Source organism: Bos taurus, chromosome 7 (assembly GCF_002263795.3).
Source record: "Bos taurus isolate L1 Dominette 01449 registration number 42190680 breed Hereford chromosome 7, ARS-UCD2.0, whole genome shotgun sequence".
Taxonomy (NCBI): domain Eukaryota; kingdom Metazoa; phylum Chordata; class Mammalia; order Artiodactyla; family Bovidae; genus Bos; species Bos taurus.
Window position 1 is genome coordinate 30081263 of NC_037334.1, and position 19993 is coordinate 30101255.

At 38.1% G+C, this 19993-nt stretch overlaps 1 long non-coding RNA gene across 1 annotated transcript in view; it reads right to left on the reverse strand.

Moving 5' to 3' along the window:
* The window catches only part of LOC101906976 (uncharacterized), a 61876-nt gene extending 47694 nt beyond the window's left edge, over positions 1 to 14182 (reverse strand). The window contains exons 1-3 of the long non-coding RNA XR_009495221.1: positions 11466 to 14182; positions 10285 to 10401; positions 7953 to 8079 (exon numbers count right to left, since the gene is read on the reverse strand). This is a non-coding gene — a long non-coding RNA (uncharacterized lncRNA). The remainder of the gene's footprint in view (positions 1 to 7952; positions 8080 to 10284; positions 10402 to 11465) is intronic.
* Between the last annotated feature and the right edge of the window lie 5811 nt (positions 14183 to 19993).

Consider the following 19993-nt stretch of genomic DNA (forward strand, 5'->3'; position numbering starts at 1 on the left):
CCTCCTTGTCCATCACCAACTCCCAAAGTTTACTCAAACTCACGTCCATTGAGTTAGTGATGCCATCTAACCATCTCAGCCTCTGTTGTCTCCTTCTCCTCTAGCCTTCAATCGTTCCCAGCATCAGGGTCTTTTCAAAGGTCTCAGCTCTTCATATCAAGTGGCTAAAGTATTGGAGTTTCAGCTTCAATATGAGTCCTTCCGATGAATGTTCAGGGCTGATTTCCTTTAGTGTGGACTGGATGCATCTCCTTGCAGTTCAATGGGACTCTCAAGAGTCTTATCCAACACCACAGCTCAAAGCATCAATTCTTCAGCGCTCAACTTTCTTTATAGTCCAACTCTCACATCCATACATGACTACTGGGAAAACCTTAGTCTTGACTAGACAGACTTTTGTTGGCAAAGTAATGTCTCTGCTTTTTAATATGCTCTCTAGGTTGGTCATAACTTCTCTTCCAAGGAGTCTTTTTATATCATGGCTGCAGTCACCATCTGCAGTGATTTTGGAGCCCAAAAAAATAAAGTCTGACACTATTTCCACTGTTTCCCCATCTGTTTCCCATGAAGTGATGGGACCAGATGCCATGATCCATTTTCTGAATGTTGAGCCTTAAGACAACTTTTTCACTCTCCTCTTTCACCTTCATCAAGAGGCTCTTTAGTTCTTCTTCGCTTTCTGCCATAAGGGTTCTGTCATCTACATATCTGAGTTTATTGATATTTCTCCCAGCAATCTTGATTCTAGCTTGTGCTTCATCCAGCCCAGCATTTCTCATGATGTACTCTACAAATACGCTAAATAATCAGGGTGACAGTATGCAGCCTTGACGTACTTCTTTTCCTATTTGGAACCAGTCTGTTGTTCTATGTCCACTTCTAACTGTTGCTTCCTGACCTGAATACAGGTTTCTCAAGAGGCAGGTCAGGTGGTCTGGTATTCCCATCTCTTTCACAATTTTCCATAATTTACTGTGATCCACACAGTCTAAGGCTTTGGCATAGTCAATAAAGTAGAAATAGATGTTTTCTGGAACTCTCTTGCTTTTTCGATGATCCAGCAGATGTTGGCAACTTGGTCTGTGGTTCCTCTGCCTTTTCTAAAACCAGCTTGAACATCTGGAAGTTCACAGTTCATGCACTGTTGAAGCCTGGCTTGGAGAATTTTGCATATTACTTTACTAGCTTGTGAGATAAGTGCAATTGTGCATTAGTTGGAGCACTCTTTGGCATTGCCTTTCTTTGGGATTGGAATGAAACTGACCTTTTCCAGTCCTGTGTCCACTGCTGAGTTTTCCAAATTTGCTGGCATATTGAGTACAGCACTTTCACAGCATCATCTTCTAGCACTCAAAATAGCTTAACTGGAATTCCATCACCTCCACTAGCTTTGTTCATAGTGATGCTACCTAAGGCCCACTTGACTTCACATTCCAGGACATCTGGCTCTAGGTGAGCGATCACACCATCGTGATTGTCTGGGTCATGCAGATCTTTTTTGTACAGTTCTTCTGTGTATTCTTACCACCTCTTCTTAATATCTTCTGCTTCTGTTAGGTCCATGCCATTTCTGTCCTTTATTGAGCCCATCTTTGCATGAAATATTCCCTTGGTATCTCTAATTTTCTTGAAGAAATCGCCAGTCTTTCCCATTCTATTGTTTTCCTCTATTTCTTCGCACTGATCTCTGAGGAAGGCTTTCATCTCCTTGCTATTCTTTGGAACTCTGCATTCAAATGCTTATATCTTTTCTTTTCTCCTTTGTTTTTTGGTTCTCTTCTTTTCACAGCTATTTGTAAGGCCTCCTCACAGAGACATTTTGCTTTTTTGCATTTCTTCTTCTTGGGGATGGTCTTGCTCCCTGTCTCCTGATCAATGTCACAAACCTCCATCCATAGTTCATCAGGCACTCTGTCTATCAGATCTAGTCCCTTAAATCTATTTCTCACTTCTACTGTATAATTGTTAGGGATTTGATTTAGGTCATAGCTGAATGGTCTAGTGGATTTCCCTGCTTTCTTCTATTTAAGTCTGAATTTGGCAATAAGGAGTTCATGATCAGAGCAACAGTCAGTTCCTGGTCTTGTTTTTGCTGACTGTATAGAGCCTCTTCATCTTTGGCTGCAAAGAATATAAACAATCTGATTTCATTGTTAACCATCTGGTAATGTCCCTGTATAGAGTCTTCTCTTGTGTTGTTGGAAAAGGGTGTTCGCTATGACCAGTGCATTCTCTTAGCAGAACTCTATTAGCCTTTGCCCTGCTTCATTCTGTACTATAAGGCCAAATTTGCCTGTTACTCCAGGTGTTTCTTGACTTCCTACTTTTGCATTCCAGTCCCCTATAATGAAAAGGACATCTTTTTTGGGTGTTAGTTCTAGATGGTCTTGTAGGTTTTCATAGAACCATTCAACGTCAGCTTCTTCAGCATTACTGGTCAGGGCATGGACTTGGATTACTGTGCTGTTGAATGGTTTGCCTTGGAAATGAACAGAGATCATTCTGTCATTTTTGAGACTGCATCCAAGTACTGCATTTCGGACCCTTTTGTTGACTATGATGGCTACTCCATTTCTTCTAAGGGATTCTTGCCCACTGTAGTAGATATAATGGTCATCTGAGTTAAATTCACCCATTCCAGTCCATTTTAGTTCACTGATTCCTAAAATGTCAACATTCACTCTTATCATCTCCTGTTTGACCACTTCCAATTTGCCTTGATTCAGGAACCTAACATTCCAGGTTCCTATGCAATATTGCTCTTTACAACATTGGACCTTGTGTCCACCACCAGTCACATCTCCAAGTGGGTGTTGTTTTTGCTTTGGCTCCGTCTCTTCATTCTTTCTGGAGTTGTTTCTTCACCGCTATCCAGTAGCATATTGGACACCTATCGACCTGGGGAGTTGATCTTTCAGTGTCCTGTCTTTTGCCTTTTCATACTGTTCATGGGGTTATCAAGGCAGAAATATTTATTTTAGTTAAAAATAACTCTTCAAATAGGAAAGACAGACTCTCTCTCACTTTAGTCTTCTTTTTTCAAAATAGATCTAGCTAATCTAGTTCTTTTTTCTTTCCATGTAAATTTTGGATAATATTGTCTGTGTCTATAAAAGATATTGCTTGGATATATACTAAGCCTTTCATCAATTTGTGAGAATTGATATTTTTATTATGTTGAGGCTTATAATGCATGAATGCTGCTGCGGCTGCTGCTGCTAAGTCACTTCAGTTGTGCCTGATTCTGTGCAACCCATAGATGGCAGCCCACCAGGCTCTTCTGTCCATAGGATTCTCCAAGCAAGAGTACTGGAGTGGGTTGCCATTGCCTTCTCCAATAATGTATGAATAGATATTTCTATTTCTGTACATGTTCTTTCTTTCATCAGCATTGTATACTTTTCAACATACAAGTCTTGCACAAGTTTTGTTATATCTATAATATAGTATTTCATTATTTTTATGTGATTATAAATGATAGTTCAATTTCAGTGTCCATGTGTTCATTGCTAGTATATAAACATATAATTGATTTTTATATGTTTATCTTGTATCTTGCAACATTGCTGAACTCAGCTGTTAGAACTTCTCATGTTATATTTGTTTAATCTCACATTTTCTTCTCATTTTTTGATAGTTAAGTGCTTAAGAATCTAAAATATGCTACTTTTATAGTATAAATTTCACATGAATTATATCTGAACCTTTTGAGGGTTAAATTTTACTGACCACTGATTCTTACACATGCATGATTATTTCCATGTGTGTTTTATATTCTGGAGGTTACGATGTCTTTACTGACACATTATTAGCAGAAATTCAACATACCCTTGTGTGCAGTTTATGTGATATTACATTTTCTTCTGAAGCACTCAGGGATAGTATTATCTTAGGACTGATTTTTATGTCAATTAAAAATGTATAGCTGCATTGGGGCATACTCACAAATTAAGAATTAAATGATAAGAATTTTTTCTACTATGAAAAAAAGTTTTTGCTCTATGCTGATGAGATAACAAAGGACTGGGAAAATGACAATTTTTCTGCTCCATTTTGCACACAGCATATAGTCCCTTGAAGGTTTAATATCAGCATCTCTGAGTTCAAATTTCCCACCAATGATAGCCTGTTTTGTTTGACTACCAAGCCCCTTGGTCAGTAAAACTAGTATCCAGTCTCCAAGACAACCACAGTGTCAACTCAGATTTATTTCTTTGGAGTTCAATAGCCCTACACCCCTCCATTTTGGATCATTACTTAATTTCCTTTACTTCTTTAAAGTTTAGTGGTACAATCAAGGTGATTTATTATACTTTTTCTGCCATAAGGGTGGTGTCATCTGCATATCTGAGGTTATTGATATTTCTCCCGGCAATCTTGATTCCAGCTTGTGCTTCTTCCAGCCCAGCATTTCTCATGATGTACTCTGCATATAAGTTAAATAAGCCGGGTGACAATATGCAGCCTTGACATATTCCTTTTCTTATTTGGAACCAGTCTGTTGTTTCATGTCCACTTCTAACTGTTGCTTCCTGACCTGCATACAGGTTTCTCAAGAGGCAGGTCAGGTGGTCTAGTATTCCCATCTCTTTCAGAATTTTCCACAGTTTATTGTGATCCACACAGTCAAAGGCTTTGGCATAGTCAATAAAGCAGAAATAGATGTTTTCCTGGAACTCTCTTGCTTTTAAGATGACCCAGCTGATGTTAGCAATTTGATCTCTGGTTCCTCTGCCTTTTCTAAAACCAGCGTGAACATCTAGAAGTTCATGGTTCATGTATTGCTGAAGCCTGGCTTGGAGAATTTTGAGCATTACTTTACTAGCATGTGAGATGAGTGCGATTGTGCGGTAGTTTGAGCATTCTTTGGCATTGCTTTTCTTTGGGATTGGAATGAAAACTGACCTTTTCCAGTCCTCTGACCACTGCTGAATTTTCCAAATTTGCTGGCATATTGAGTACAGCACTTTCACAGCATCATCTTTCAGTATTTGAAATAGCTCAACTGGAATTCCATCACCTCCACTAGCTTTGTTCATAGTGATGCTTTCTAAGGCCCACTTGACTTCACATTCCAGGACATCTGGCTCTAGGTGAGTGATCACACCATCGTGATTGTCTGGGTCATGAAGATCTTTTTTGATGACACCACCCTTATGGCACAAAGTGAAGATGCATTAAAAAGCCTCTTGATGAAAGTGAAAGAGGAAAAAAAAAAAAAAGAAAGAAAGTGAAAGAGGAGAGTGAAAAAGCTGGCTTAAAGCTCAACATTCAGAAAATGAAGATCATGGCATCTGGTCCCATAACTTCATGGGAAATAGATGGGGAAACAGTGGAAACAGTGTCAGACTTTATTTTTGGGGGCTCCAAAATCACTGCAGATGGTGATTGCAGCCATGAAATTAAAAGACGCTTACTCCATGGAAGGAAAGTTATGGCCAACCTAGATGGTGTATTAAAAAGCAGAGACATTACTTTGCCAACAAAGGTCCGTCTAATCAAGGCTATGGTTTTTTCAGTGGTCATGTATGGATGTGAGAGTTGGACTGTGAAGAAAGCTGAGCGCTGAAGAATTGATGCTTTTGAACTGTGGTGTTGGAGAAGACTCTTGAGAGTCCCTTGGTTTGTAAGGAGATCCAACCAGTCCATCCTAAAGGCGATCAGTCCTGGGTGTTCACTGGAAGGAACTGATGCTGAAGCTGAAACTCCAATACTTTGGCCACCTCATGAGAAAAGTTGACTCATTGGAAAAGGGATTGAGAGCAGGAGGAGAAGGAGATGACAGAGGATGAGATGGCTGGATGGCATCACCAACTCGATGGACATGAGTTTGGGTAAACTCCAGGAGTTGGTGATGGACAGGGAGGACTGGCATGCTGCGATTCATGGGGTCGCAAACAGTCGGACACCTAAGCAACTGAACTGAACTGATTATACTTTTTCCAGCATTTTGGTATATTATGTAGTATGAATGTTTTAATTCTACTTAGATATACATAGTAATATCAGCTATTACTTCATTATTATTAGACTTTAATATTTTACTTAGATTCTATTATTTAGGCTCATACATGAAATAGGCTTATAATTTTATATCTTATACTTTGTAACCAAGGTGATAGCACCTTCTAAATAAGTTGGGTGGATTTAATATTTTTCTAATTTCTAGAACAATCTGTATAATATAGAGAGATTCTACTACTTAAATTTTTGGTAAATTCTCCTATAAAATATTCTGGGTCTGAGACTTTACTGGTACGAGGTCTTTGATCACCAGGGCTGTATTTTTTTTTTTGGTCAGTAATTATTGGCCCACTCATGGTCTTCCTTTTCCTCATACAAATTTTGGCATTTCAGAAGTCATCCATTTCATCTATGCTTTAAATCATTTGCATATATTCCTTTCTAATATTTTTATTAATTTTTAAACCCTTTGCTACCAGTCGTGATATGGAAGTTTTTTTCTGTATTTTGTCTTCTCTCTCGTCTAGTCTCTATCAGTGCTGGTAGAGGTTTATTTGTCATAAAGCATTTAAACCAGCTTTTAATTTTGTTCTTTATTTAATAAATTTAGATACAAAATAATAAAATTAATGTCTTTCAGACATATTGGTTTGGAGAAGGCAATGGCACTCCACTCCAGTACTCTTGCCTGGAAAATCCCATGGACAGAGGACCCTGATGGGCCGCAGTCCATGGGGTGACTAAGAGTCGGACACGACTGAGCGACTTCACTTTCACTTTTCACTTTCAAGTATTGGAGAAGGAAATGGCAACCCACTCCAGTATTCTTGCCTGGAGAATCCCAGGGACGGGGGAGCCTGGTGGGCTGCCGCCTCTGGGGTTGCACAGAGTCGGACACGACTGAAGTGACTTAGCAGACACATTGGTTATAAAGATACTTTCTATAGCTATAAATTCAAAATGCTACATGCTAAGTCGCTTCTGCCATGTCCAACTCTTTGTGACCCCACAGCCTGTAGCTTGCCAGGCTCATCTGTCCATGGGATTCTCCAGGCATGAGTTTTGGAGTGGGTTGCCATTTCCTTCTCCAATAAATTCAAAATATAAAGTGAATCAAAAATTTATTTACATTTAGACAGTGCTCAAAATCAATTATTTCTTTCTTATTACAACCAGTATTTTCACTTGTCTAGCCTTCTTGCACTAATCACCAGAATCTGATCATCCATATGACCCATTGCCACGATGAACAATCCACTGGAACACTCAAAGCATGTGAATTGCTCAGGCAACAGCTTTATTCCAGCAGTTAGCAGATCAGGACAAACAGCATTTTCCATAATATAAACCACGCTTCCTAAGCAAAAACAAAAGTCATATCCACTTCCGTTGATAAAAATGTATGCTGTGGGAGAAGGCCCTGTACTCACTTTTTTTTTTAAAAAAAGGTAGAAAGCAAGGTGAATTCTTTCTGAATTTTTCCACAAGGGAAATGAAACTAAGAAGCACAGGATTTTAAAATTAAAAGTGACCAGAGAAGTCAAACCATTCATCACCCTCATTCTGCAGGTGAAGAAGTCATGGCCTAGAGAATTGACACATATTAATACTAGATGACACACAAAAACCAGAACTCAGTCAGATCAGTGACTACAACCTGATAACAAAATGAATATTTTTCCCTTACTACAACTTACCAGGAAAGAAGCAAAATTCCAGGAATGAGAAACTTGAGAATGATGAAAGGAGGATGGAAAATGGGAAGTGCAAGATGGAAAACTCTTAGGGAAGAGTCCTACTAAAATTAAAGAGGAATTTTAACAAGGACAGACAAATTTGAGAACACTAAATTCCCACTTGATAATAAATGAGAATTGACTTTTTTATTCATGTCACTTCTATAAATCAAAGCCAAAGGGCCCATTTGTATTTTGTTACTCAAATTGGTATTACCGTTCTCATTGTTCAAACACTGACTGAATATTTACCTGCAAGTCATCTTTGCAGTTATGAAGGACGTGGCACAAGAAGAAAGGCAAACAGAAAGCAAGCATCAATGTTTCTTTTATTAGGAAATGCTAAGTTGTGCCAGTGTTTCTTTGTCACATTTGCAATCTAGGAGGGAGAGGGAAAAAACATATTGCAATTTAAACTCAGAGCCTGATTATCAATGACCTTTAAACTCTGAAACCAGTGTTACTGCCCACATGGTAAATGCAATTATGAAATTTGATTTCCTATATGTTGTAGGCAATGAAACGTTTTAATTGACACTGATATATATTTGTAATAAGTTCTGTATAAATTAAAAATCAATGCCAATTTCAACTCCCTGGGTAATTTTTTATTGAATATGCAAAGATTTCATGGGGGCTGGACATTTGCAAATAGCAAAACAACAAAAAACAAATTTGACACAGAACTCAACTATTCTAAACCCAGAAATGGTATCTGGCTACAGGGCTTACCAAAACCATTAAGCAAACTTGCCAAACCTAAGTTTGCCTCATAGTTTCGGGAGATTCCCACAATGTTATAGCAGGTAGGAGCCCTCAATTGCTTCACTATTTCTCCACTCACAGTCAGACTAAACCAGCAGCACAACCTGATTCCTTCTCTTTGCTGAAACCCTTCTATTCTGCTTTAACTGAGACACTGCTGAATGTAATGGAGCTGCCTTCATTGTAGTCAGGCTGGGTACCTGTATTCAGAGACCACACACTGTCTGAGATGCGTCATGCCTAAAACACTGACCCAAGTTCCTGTGACCAGGGTTTGATGGAACTACACTAACCAGAAAACTCAGCATGCATGGAACATGTTTGAACATGCATTCATCCATGCAAGAACACCCACACATATGCGTGCACACGTGCTCATCAAGTAACTGGTAAGAGGGCTGCAGTTGAGATTGTTCTGACTTCCAGTTGGCATTTCTGGGCAGGCAGTTCTCAGCACCTTCTGGCACCAGTGAGGGTGACAGCATTGTGCTGGGCTCTCAGGGCTTCAGAGCACAAAGTGAAAACAAGGCTCTCCTGAAAGGCAACCAGCCCCTCTCTAGTGCAGCCACTCAAGCGCTTCCTTCCTTTCTCAACTTTTGGCTAGAAGTGAACAGCACATTACATACAGCAAAGCTTGAAGACTGGGAGAGCTGTCAGGGCTATTGTTTTCTTTCTCTTTTCCACATTGATTTCATCTGAGACTGAACATCACAGCAATTATGCCTGTCAGCTCTAGACCTTAACTTCCTATACGATTTTGAAAATGTCCCTGTTAACATGAGGCCATCTGGAGATGGGTCCTCTTTATGAATTCCCATATGTATGCAATCAGACCCAGTGGGTGACTACAGTGGTATCATTTAAATGTTCTTTTTCCAGGGGTCCAAACCAGGTAGCATATCTCATAATGATAAATCTGAAAATGAGGATTATGTGCTTATGTTAAAAAGAAAAGGCATATAAGTGAACTGTGTAGCAATAGAAACTGTGTCTGACTAGGTTGTGAAAACCTGTACAAGACTAATGTATGACCTAATTTCTATAACATTTTTATATTTATTTGTGATATATATACATATTTATGACTATAACACTCAATAAAGGCATAGTAAGATATAGGTTTTTATTTACTTTTCACTTATCTATATTTTATAAGCTTTCTTCAGTAATTTTGCATTATTTTTACTATAGAATCTTCTTTTAATTTTAAGCTAGCATGAGATGAGCTACAGGAAGTATGTATAAGGAACATAAGTCTCCTTTTATAGACGCAGAATATCCAAGCATATATAAACAGAAGGAAATGTACAATTGTATGTAAGTAAACATACATAGAGCTCAGAAAATAGAGTTAAGCTTGTGAAAGTAGCAGAGCTGGAACTGCCTCCCCAGAATATTTATATGCACCCACAAAGATATTTATATAAACTCGCCATCCATCCACAACTTCCCAAGTTACTTTTTTGTCATTTTTGCAGTCCTGATGGCTCAGCAGAGTCCCTTTACAATACTGAGTACCCTATCCTAACTCTGACATATAAATTCAGATGGCAAGGAATCATCATATGGGGAATCTTCTCTGGTAAAAGCTCAAAAAACAAAATGCCTATCAAACTTTTCCAAATGCCATGATTTTTTAAGAGAAACAAGGAACCAAGAGAAAACAGGCAATGGTTAAAACAAAACAAAAAAATACTATTTTCTTCTTTCGAGTCAAAAGCGCTAAATCGTAACTGCCTTGTAAATCTCTATCAATTTGTGCTCCATGTAAATCTCAAACGGGAATTCTCTTAGAAAACCTTCCCTAGAAAGTACTTACCAGGATGTTTATACAGTCATTACTGGTAGGTTTTTCTCGGCAGGAAAAAAGTCACGGTTGCAGTTCCAATCTTTAGAGGATACAAAAATGTATTTCAGGAGGCAGTAAGCCTTTTCACTAAAAAAAAAAAAAAAAAAGACTTCAGTTCTAACCATAATTATATTCTCACAAAGAAATTGAGAAATGGGATTTTTCTTTATTGGTAGATCAATGGCTTTATCCAAGCAACAGTTCATGAATAAATCTCTTTTTAAAGATCTAAAATGTGACACAAGCTCATTATTAGAAAATATTCAAATAACTAAGCAGATAGCTTTAAGGGGGAAAAAACTGTATTCTGAACCAGAGCTGCATCCTCAATGATGTACCTTTTTTTTAACTATTGGGAAAATACATTTTTGGTTAGACTAAAGTGTATCCTCTTCAAGATCACTTTCCCTACATATTCCAATTGTAACAAAATAATGCAACACTAATCTGTAAGACTTTTTTCAGTAATAGATGTTTTTCTTCAGTAAATCAATGCAAAGGCTAATTGGGGTGGAAGGTGACTATCTCTCTTGGTTATAAATACATTTGCATTGCTATCAATCTTTTCCACTACTAATGTTAAACGAGGCTGAACAACCTAGCGGAGGGAAAAAAAAAAAAGTTCAATGTTAACATGTAGTAAATGCTGCCATCAAGTGGCCAAATAGAGAGTTGCTCTAACAAAAATAAAGTCAGCTAAATTACTAACACAATGTTTAAAACCTGGATCCAATCTTATTTCGAGTTTGACAAGTATTTTTATCATAAAGAGGGGTTTTATAGTAAAAGTGAAGGTCGTTTAGTCGTGTCCGACTCTTTGCGATCCCATGGACTATATATACAGTCCATGGAATTCTTCAGGCCAGAATATTGGAGTGGGTAGCCTTTCCCTCAGAGAAGGCGATGGCACCCCACTACTCTTGCCTGGAAAATCCCAGGGACGGGGGAGCCTGGTGGGCTGCCATCTATGGGGTCACACAGAGTCGGACACGACTGAAGCAACTTAGCAGCAGCAGCAGCCTTTCCTTTCTCCAGGGGAATCTTCCCGACCCAGGAATCGAACCCAGGTATCCTACATTGCAGGCAGATTCTTTACCAGCTGAGCCACAAGGGAAGCCATTTATAATAAAGAAGTACTTTAAAACTACTACCTGAGGGCCAAAAGTGGCCCATGGTCTGTTTCTGTATGGCCCACAAGCTAAAACTGTGGTCTGCAAAAATCTGAGGGAAAAAAAAAAAAAAGATTACAATACCCCCTGTAAGTGAACATTCTTTAGTTCTGGGTACATTATTACTAAATCATATATCCTTAACCCAAAGCCCATCTATGATGATACGCTGGTGACATTGAACTTGAACTATTTAATGTTAAAAGTCACTGAACTCTATTTTCTCATATTTAAAAATATTTTATCTAAAAATCTTAGCACCTTATATGTGCAAGCTTTGTTTTAATAATTCACACTGTCCATTGCTTAAAATTAACTTTGAAGTAGATACGTCTGAGTCATGAGAAATAGCTTCCCTAGCACAGAGCATGAAACTTTCACATATTAGGCTATGGAAAGCACAAATTTTTAACTTATTAAAGATTGGTCCCCAGATCTGTAAGAGTAATTATTTGGTGTTGTTTAGTCTCTAAGTTGTATCTGACTCTTTGCAACCCCAGGACTGTAGCGGCCAGGTTTCTCTGTCCATGGGATTTCCCAGGCAAGAATACTGGAGTGGGTTGTATAATGTCAACTGATTTCCATTTTGCATGGCAGAGAATAAAAGTATAGTACAAAGATGAGAATTTTTTAAAATGTATAGTTTTTTTAATCAACAGATGTTAATGATGTGCATGAGAAGCTACTTTTTCTTTCATTTCCATAATGGTAGATGTGAAAACACTGGGCCCAAGTTAGGATGTTTATTCTCACATTTTAAGTGAGGCAGGTAATTAAACAGCTTATCATTGCTCAAAAAACAAACACATTTTAAATATACATTTAATAATCAATAGAATTTTGCAAATGGCAGCTGATGAGGTTTTCAAAGTTCTGTGAAAACTAAGATATAAAGTATTCCTTAGAATATGGTCAACAGATGACCCACAACAGGATCATGTAAAATGCTTATTTTAAAAATCAGATTCTTAGATCTGATCTTGGACCTATTGAGTAAGAATTTCAAGGGAGAGATTGAATTTGACTCTTTAACAAAACTCATAGGTAAATTCTATGACCTTAAAGTTTAAGAACCTCTTCACTTTAGTAAATGAGAAACAAAAGTAAACTCAATTTCTTAAGATCACACAGCTAGGATTAGAATCCGAAATAGAAGACTGCCTTCCTGGTCTCCAGGCTAAAATTCATTATCCTATACTATATAAACTGGAAAAAGCTTTCCCATTTCAAGTCTCAGAATCCTTGCACTATGATTGGGAGCTATTAACAACAAACAGAAGAGTCATTTCTTATGTTAAACCTTATGGTCTTTAATAAGCAAAAAATACAAGGTGCTATATTATTATAAATAAGATATATTAATATTAATCACCATTAAAACTAATAATAGCTGACTTCTTATAAAGGCAACAGTGTAAAACCGTTCCTTTCTTAACCATTAAACATTAAACCATTAAACGAAAATAGGGTGAAGAAACATAAATCAAAAAATGAACCATAATGTTTACCCAAATAGAGGGAAAATATTAATAACTCCTTCTATAACTATATGCCAGTTACAATGCAACTTTGCCACCTCTTGAAACTGGATTGGTCTTCTGACTTGCTTCGAGTAATGGAATGCAGCAGAAATGTTGCTATGAGACTTTCTAGCCTCTGCCATGAGAGGTCTTGCAGCTTCCTGCCTTCTGGAACCCTGAGATCACCATGCTATGAAGATAGCCAGGATGAAACCACATGGAAAGAGAGACCAAAATATCCCAGTTGTCTCAGCCATTGCAAAATGAGTCACCAGCTGACTGAAGCCATGTAAATAAACCCAGGTGAGATCAGCAGAACTGCCTGATCAACCAACAGAGCTGGGAGAAGTAACACATTGTAGTTGATTTAAGTCACCAAGTTTTGAGGTGCTTTGTTCCATAACGAAAGATAACTAATACACTTAGAAACCACCACAACCATAAACCACAACAAATGAAGAAGCAACCACAGTGCTAAACCGCAATGGCTGCCAAGTACAGTAAAAACAACACAAAGACAGGGGAAAACTCCACAAGAGACAGAAGCCACTTCAGGCCCTGAGCACAGTGAGGCGTTCGCCACTGTAGGCGGGATCTGCCAAGACAAACAGAGTCCTTCTTCACTTGAACAGCCACCTGGGTTTCATGCACGAGCTGTGGAGCTCTCAGTAAACCTCACTTTATATCGTGGCAGACATTGCCAAGCTGAATATGAAAGCATTCAGACATGTCATCTTTCCATAAGAGTTGCTGTGAGTGAAACGTGGTTGTAGAGAAATTATCAGTGGAAGTAGCCCTTCAGAGAATTAGGGAAAAAAGGAAGAAAGGAAGGGGAGAGAAGGGAGAGAGAGAGAGAGAAAGCTAGAGAGAAAAATGAGGGGAGGGGAAGGGAAGGGGACGGGAGGGGAGGGAAGAGAAGGAAGGAGGGGGAAAAAAGACAGAAAGAAAGAAAGAATGAGCTTATGGCTTCACTAGGTGCCAGAAAGACTGCTAGGTTACACAGAATTTGGTTTACTATATACTTAGAATGCTCATGGAAATATGTTCAAAATCCTTGGTCTAAAATCCAAACTTCCTGCTGCAGTCTAACTCTCCTCTATACTATCAAACATCAAACAGCTGATTCATATACATATTAGAGGTAAAAAAATAGGGAAAAAAATCAGCTGGGACATATATAAAAATAGTACTAAAAGACTAAGGAAAAGAATATGACAAGCAGAAGGCAGATAAAAATTTCTTAAGACTATAACACAAATCAGGCCAAAAATTATGAAAAATATAGTATTCTTTAAATAAAAATCATTTCAAAAATCACAACCCCTCTGAAACAAGAATCCAGATAAGACATAGTAGGCCTCAAGAGAAAAGATCAGAAAACAAATGTAAAGGGCTGAGTCAAAGTCCAGAAAAAGAAGAGAGAAAAATAAAACTCTACAACAATGAAGTTTACATTAAAGCTCTCAGAAGGAAAAAACAAACCGTTTCCAAAAGCACAAAAATATAGAACAATGACATTTAAGTATCTGAAAGAACAGTACTCTTATGGAGCTAAAGAAGAGGCAACATGGACACAGTTGACGTTCCTAAAGAAGAAATATAACAATAAATATCCAAATATAAAACAAAAGAACATTTCTTTGAAGTAAAGGAAAAATCAAGCATATAGGTAAAATGAGTTCATTGTGTACAGGTGAAACGAGTACACTGTGTACCAGAAAAAGTTGCTTTAGAATGATCAGCACTTAACCTGAGAAACTCTCTGGAGTTTAATGACAGAGCTTTGTTGGGGGGGGGGGGGGTGCGGCGGGGGGGGGGTGGGTAGTGAGGGGAAGAAAGAATCAATTCCCCTATTAAAAAAAAAAAAAAAAATGACTGACCTCAGACTTAAAAAAAAAAAAATTACTGTAGGAGGCAATAAAGCAACATTTACCAAGTCCTTGGGAAAGGAAAATATAAACCAAGAATGTTCAATCTGAACAAGTTATCAAGTATAAAGGTCATTGACAGATAATATCAAACATGCAAAAACTCAGAAGCATAGCTTCTTTGAGCCCTTCTTTAAAACAACTACTGTAGTATGATATCCCATAAACTTAGAATTAAGTGGAAAAATCACTATAAAGACACTATTCACCTGTGAGAATAAGTGGAACAAAATATAAATGTTACAGACCATAACAATTTAAAAGATAATAGCATAATCCACCTCTGGTGATATGAGAAGGAGAGGAAGTAGAATAAAGATAAAGCATACTCCTATCTACATCACCCAGACATCAAATAAGATTCTTCAATCTTATAGAGATAATATTACATCATGACTAGTATATAAACACAAGGAAAAAGATAAACATCTCAGATATTTAGTAAATAAAAATGATTAAAAACTAAAAGTATATCATAAAAAGCAACAGGTTTAAAACAAAAATTGTTGTCAAAACACTAAATGCAAAGGAGCAAAAAACCTTCCATACGTATCTAAAGCCCTCAGATTAGATTAAAAAGACAAAATCATCTGCTATATAACAGAGTGATTCTGAAAGTCTTGAAAAAGATTAGGCAAAAATAAACCAATAGGCAAACAGATCTGAAATTGCTGGTTAAGGCTGAGCCAGCCCACATTTCCCTGTAAAGACAAGAGTTTTAGTCTTCTCTCAACCATGATGAGGGCAATGAAGCCCATTCCTGCCTGCAGGAGGTACACTATCTAAAACGAAAAACCAAAATTCCACAAATAATTACAATAAATCATAACCCAATTTCAAGATACCTTGCTGTCTCATTCAACATTTATTGAATAACATCGACAATTATCTAAAACCTTTTAGGTATTTGTATTAGTAAGTATTTTTAAACTGAGAGTTTAGATGGGTCTATTCTAAATTTTTTAAAGATAGCTCTTTTTAATAGCTATGTTTTAGAGTTGCTTTTACAAAAACAGTGCTTCCCCTTTTTCCTGTACTTGTGGTTTTATAACAATCTTTCATTTCACTGGCACATGGGCCAAAAGAGAGCAGAGAAAAATGCAGTTTATCTAAAAGATGATGATGTAACACATCAAGTTTGATTCTCTTTCTTTCATGTAGGAATAACTTTCACAATATGCTTCTGATGCATCTTCCCAATGAACTAAAATGGTTTAACAGCCCTGGAAAGCTGTATCAGAGTCCTCTAGGAAATGATACCCCAATTTTATTCTAAGCAGCTTAGAAGAACTATAATATTCAGAGAAACTATTAATATTAGCTGTTCTTGACACTAAGAATTGCGGGACAGAAACAGCTATTCCACTCTCCACCAACTGTGGAGCTGATGAGTAGAGATGACAATCTGTGCCATAACTTAGAGCCAGAACAGGAAGCTACTAGGATGCAAGCAAGGAAAATTTTCACGGGGAGGCAGCAAGTTCAGAAGCAACCATGATTATCACAGGGCTGGATGTACTGGTGAAGAAAGAAATCCTGGGCAGAAAATACGACATACCAATATGCACTGTAAATGCCCAAAGATCTCAGTTGATTTAAATAAATAAACAGATATTAAAGTTACAGATACCTGATTGTGAGCTCTTAAAATTATTTCTAGTTAAGCTATACCATTTGAAAGTGGGTTCACTTTTAACCTTTTCACTAAACTGGATCAAAAGGTTTGGGATGAGTTCTTCAGCCAATGAAACAAGGATCAATCCCCAAGAAAACTACTTTCTCAGGTTCTTCTAATAAAATCATTATACAGTATTCACACGACTTTTCTGAGCTGATTAATCATATCTAAACAAACTTTAAAAATGCTTCTCCTGGGTGTTTTCATGTGTGAGACTAGCTGGAAACATGGCACCAATGGCTGTCTCAGGAACAACTGAAGTGGTGCTCTACAGAGAAAAGTGGCTGCAGAGAGAGTAAGGCAGAGAGTAAGACAGGCTTTCCCTGGTGGCTCTGATGGTAAAGAATCTGCCTGCAATGCAGGAGACCCAGGTTCAAACCCTGGATCAGGAAGATCCCCTGGAGAAGGGAATGGCTACCCATTCCAGTATTCTTGCCTGGAAAATCCCATGAACAGAGGAGCCTAGTGGGTTACAGTCCATGGGGTCACAAAGAGTCAGACATGACTGAATGACTAAGGCAGAGACAGGAAAGAACAAAAAGCTTAACACTAGATTAACAGTTTATTTTCCTTATAGTCTAGATGTGCATGGAGCCAACAATTCACTTTTAAGCCATTAACTCTCTTAGCAGAATCACCTACTTGAGAAATTACTTATACCTTAACTTCTTGCAGCTTATCAGACAAAAATGGTAAAGCTAGTCACATTTCACAGAGATTTCAGAACCTCCCTGCCCTCAGGAAGGAGTTAAGAGGTTTTTGTTTTTAAATCCTAAGGAAAGTGGCCAAAAGTGATCATAATGAAAACTTAACCATACTTAACAAGCTCCAGACTTCTCACACATGCTTTCATGTAATCTTCAAGACAACCCAGAAAGATAGACAACCCAGAAAGATAGGTGGGCCCATTTCTCAATGTTTTATAGAAGAAGAAACAGGCCCAAAGATTAAATAACTTCTGTAGTCCCACAGCTACAACTGCAAACTTTTGACAAACCGCAACTCTTTCAAGATTTCCCTCAATTCCTCCCCTCCCTCTAATTAGATGGAGTGGAGTCAGCTAGGCTCCCTCAAGACTTCAGCGTTCCCTTAACACTCTAAAATGTAACTAGCCTATGTGCTTGATTGCCATGCCTACCCTCCCAAAACAGCGTTGAAGGCAGTAATTATGCTTCACTGATCTCCACATCTCTAGAAGAACGACATAGTGGGGTTCAATAAATGCCTGATAAATTTAAGGATCAGGTAAGTAAGTATAAAATTGCCCAAGGGCAGAGGTGATCTTTGAGGGCTCATCCACCAGTCCAGGTGTGATATTAGGGATCTTCTGGTCCTACTACAAGTTCTTATGGCCCCGGCCAGTCTTCTTACTGGGGAATGAGCCTAGATAGTATACTTCAAATCCAGGAATCAGGCAGAGATTTATACATATTGTTGTTGTTGTTCAGTTATGTCCGACTCTTTGTGACCCCATGGACTGCAGCACACCAGCCTTCCTTGTACTTCACCATCTCTAGGAGCTTGCTCTAACTCATGTCTATTGAGTGAGTGATGCCATCCAACCATCTCATCCTCTGTTGTCCCCTTCTCTTCCTGCCTTCAGTCTTTCCCAGCATCAGGGTCTTTTTAATGAGTCAATTCTTCACATCAGGTGGCCAAAGCATTGGAGCTTCAGCTTCAGCATCCATTCTTCCAATTAATATTCGGGATTGATTTCCTTCAGGATTGTCTGGTTTGATCTCCTTGCAGTTCAGTATGTGTGTGTATATATATAAGTGTGTGTGTGCTAAGTCACTTCACTCGTGTCCAACTCTTTGTGACTCTATGGACTGTAGCCCGCCATGCTCCTTTGTCCACAGGATTCTCCAAGAAAGAATACTGGAGTGGGTAGCCATGCCCTCCTCCAGGGAATCTTCTCGACCCAGGGATCGAACCTACATCTCCTGTAGCTCCTGTACTGCAAGCAGATTCTTTACCACTGAGCCACTGAGGAAGAACACACACACACACATACATCATATATTTATATTTATATATCTGATTCTTACCTTCAGTTGTTTTTAGCTAATACTGTGGCTGAGTACAAAATTACATAAATTTGTCCTCCTATACTATCCCATAATAATCCTCCATGTTTATCTAAGGGAAAATACACCATTTCTAGATAAAGTACTTACACTATTCTTTTGACAACCTACCTTGTTGATAATGTTTCCAGTCATTAATTTCAGACTCAGGAAGAGGGAACTCAGCCATTTATCATAGTCCTGCAAAAATCATCCACATTCTGCTGAATCAAACACAGGATAATACTGTAAGATGCACTCAGCTGAAACCCATCACCTCAGCCACCATACGTTACTAACCATTAAAACAAAATGGGAATCAGTTTTTCCACCAAATAGTTTACCTAAATCTCTCTCTTAGGCAAGTTTGACCTTTACAATACAACTTTCATTTTGCTGTAAGCTCTTACATTTATATTACTGCTTAACATGCACTCTTCATAGAAATCTGCCCGAACAATTTCTAACTGTATTTATTCATGCTGAGCATTCTGCTTAACTACTTGCCTAAAATGCAATACAGTTACCAGAGAAACAGTATTTCCTGTTATTTCAGGATGGTGAAGGTCAGACCAGTTTGATTCAAAGGGAAATAAAATGTTTTGTGTCTCTAGGCTGTGTAGTATAATTTCAACGTGCTTTCTTGCTGTTTCTGGTAGAGCCTTCGACTGTTCTTCATTTTACTGTGATCACCACTGTTATCCCTGCCCTCTCATGCCTTTTTAACTGAGTGAGGTTACTTCTAACATTCTACCACCTATAGAAATTGTGTAACATGCACGGCATTGAAAATTTAACTTAAAGGCAGCCTGTCTTTGTGACCAGAAAGCAAGAATTATATTCATTAGGTGCTTCCGCAAAATTCTTTAATCAAGTAATTAATCCTCCGGATAAAGTAATTTATTTCATTCTCTATACTATTTTGAAGAGTCAGATGATCTCACAGAGATTGCCTGTTTTAGCATTTTATTAATCTGGCACACAGAAGTGACATAATCCCATCCCTGGTTCAAGTGGCTGCTTTCCAGTGGAGCCTTACAGCATAGTGGCTAAATGTTGGGCTTTGGAGTTAGAAGGATCTGGATGTGAAACTTTGTTCTACCAAACATAGGCGGGTTCCCTAACTTCCTCTGCTCTGCATTCAACAAACTGGGGGCCACTGTTCTATTATCACTACTTGTTTACGGAACTGCTGCAAAATGAGTCTAGGTACAACGGCAGAATTTGCAAGTATATTCTTCATTGAAAATGCAGTGTGTACTGAAATCATTCCAGGACCTCCACAATACAGCTGTCAATGTGTCAAACTGACACAATG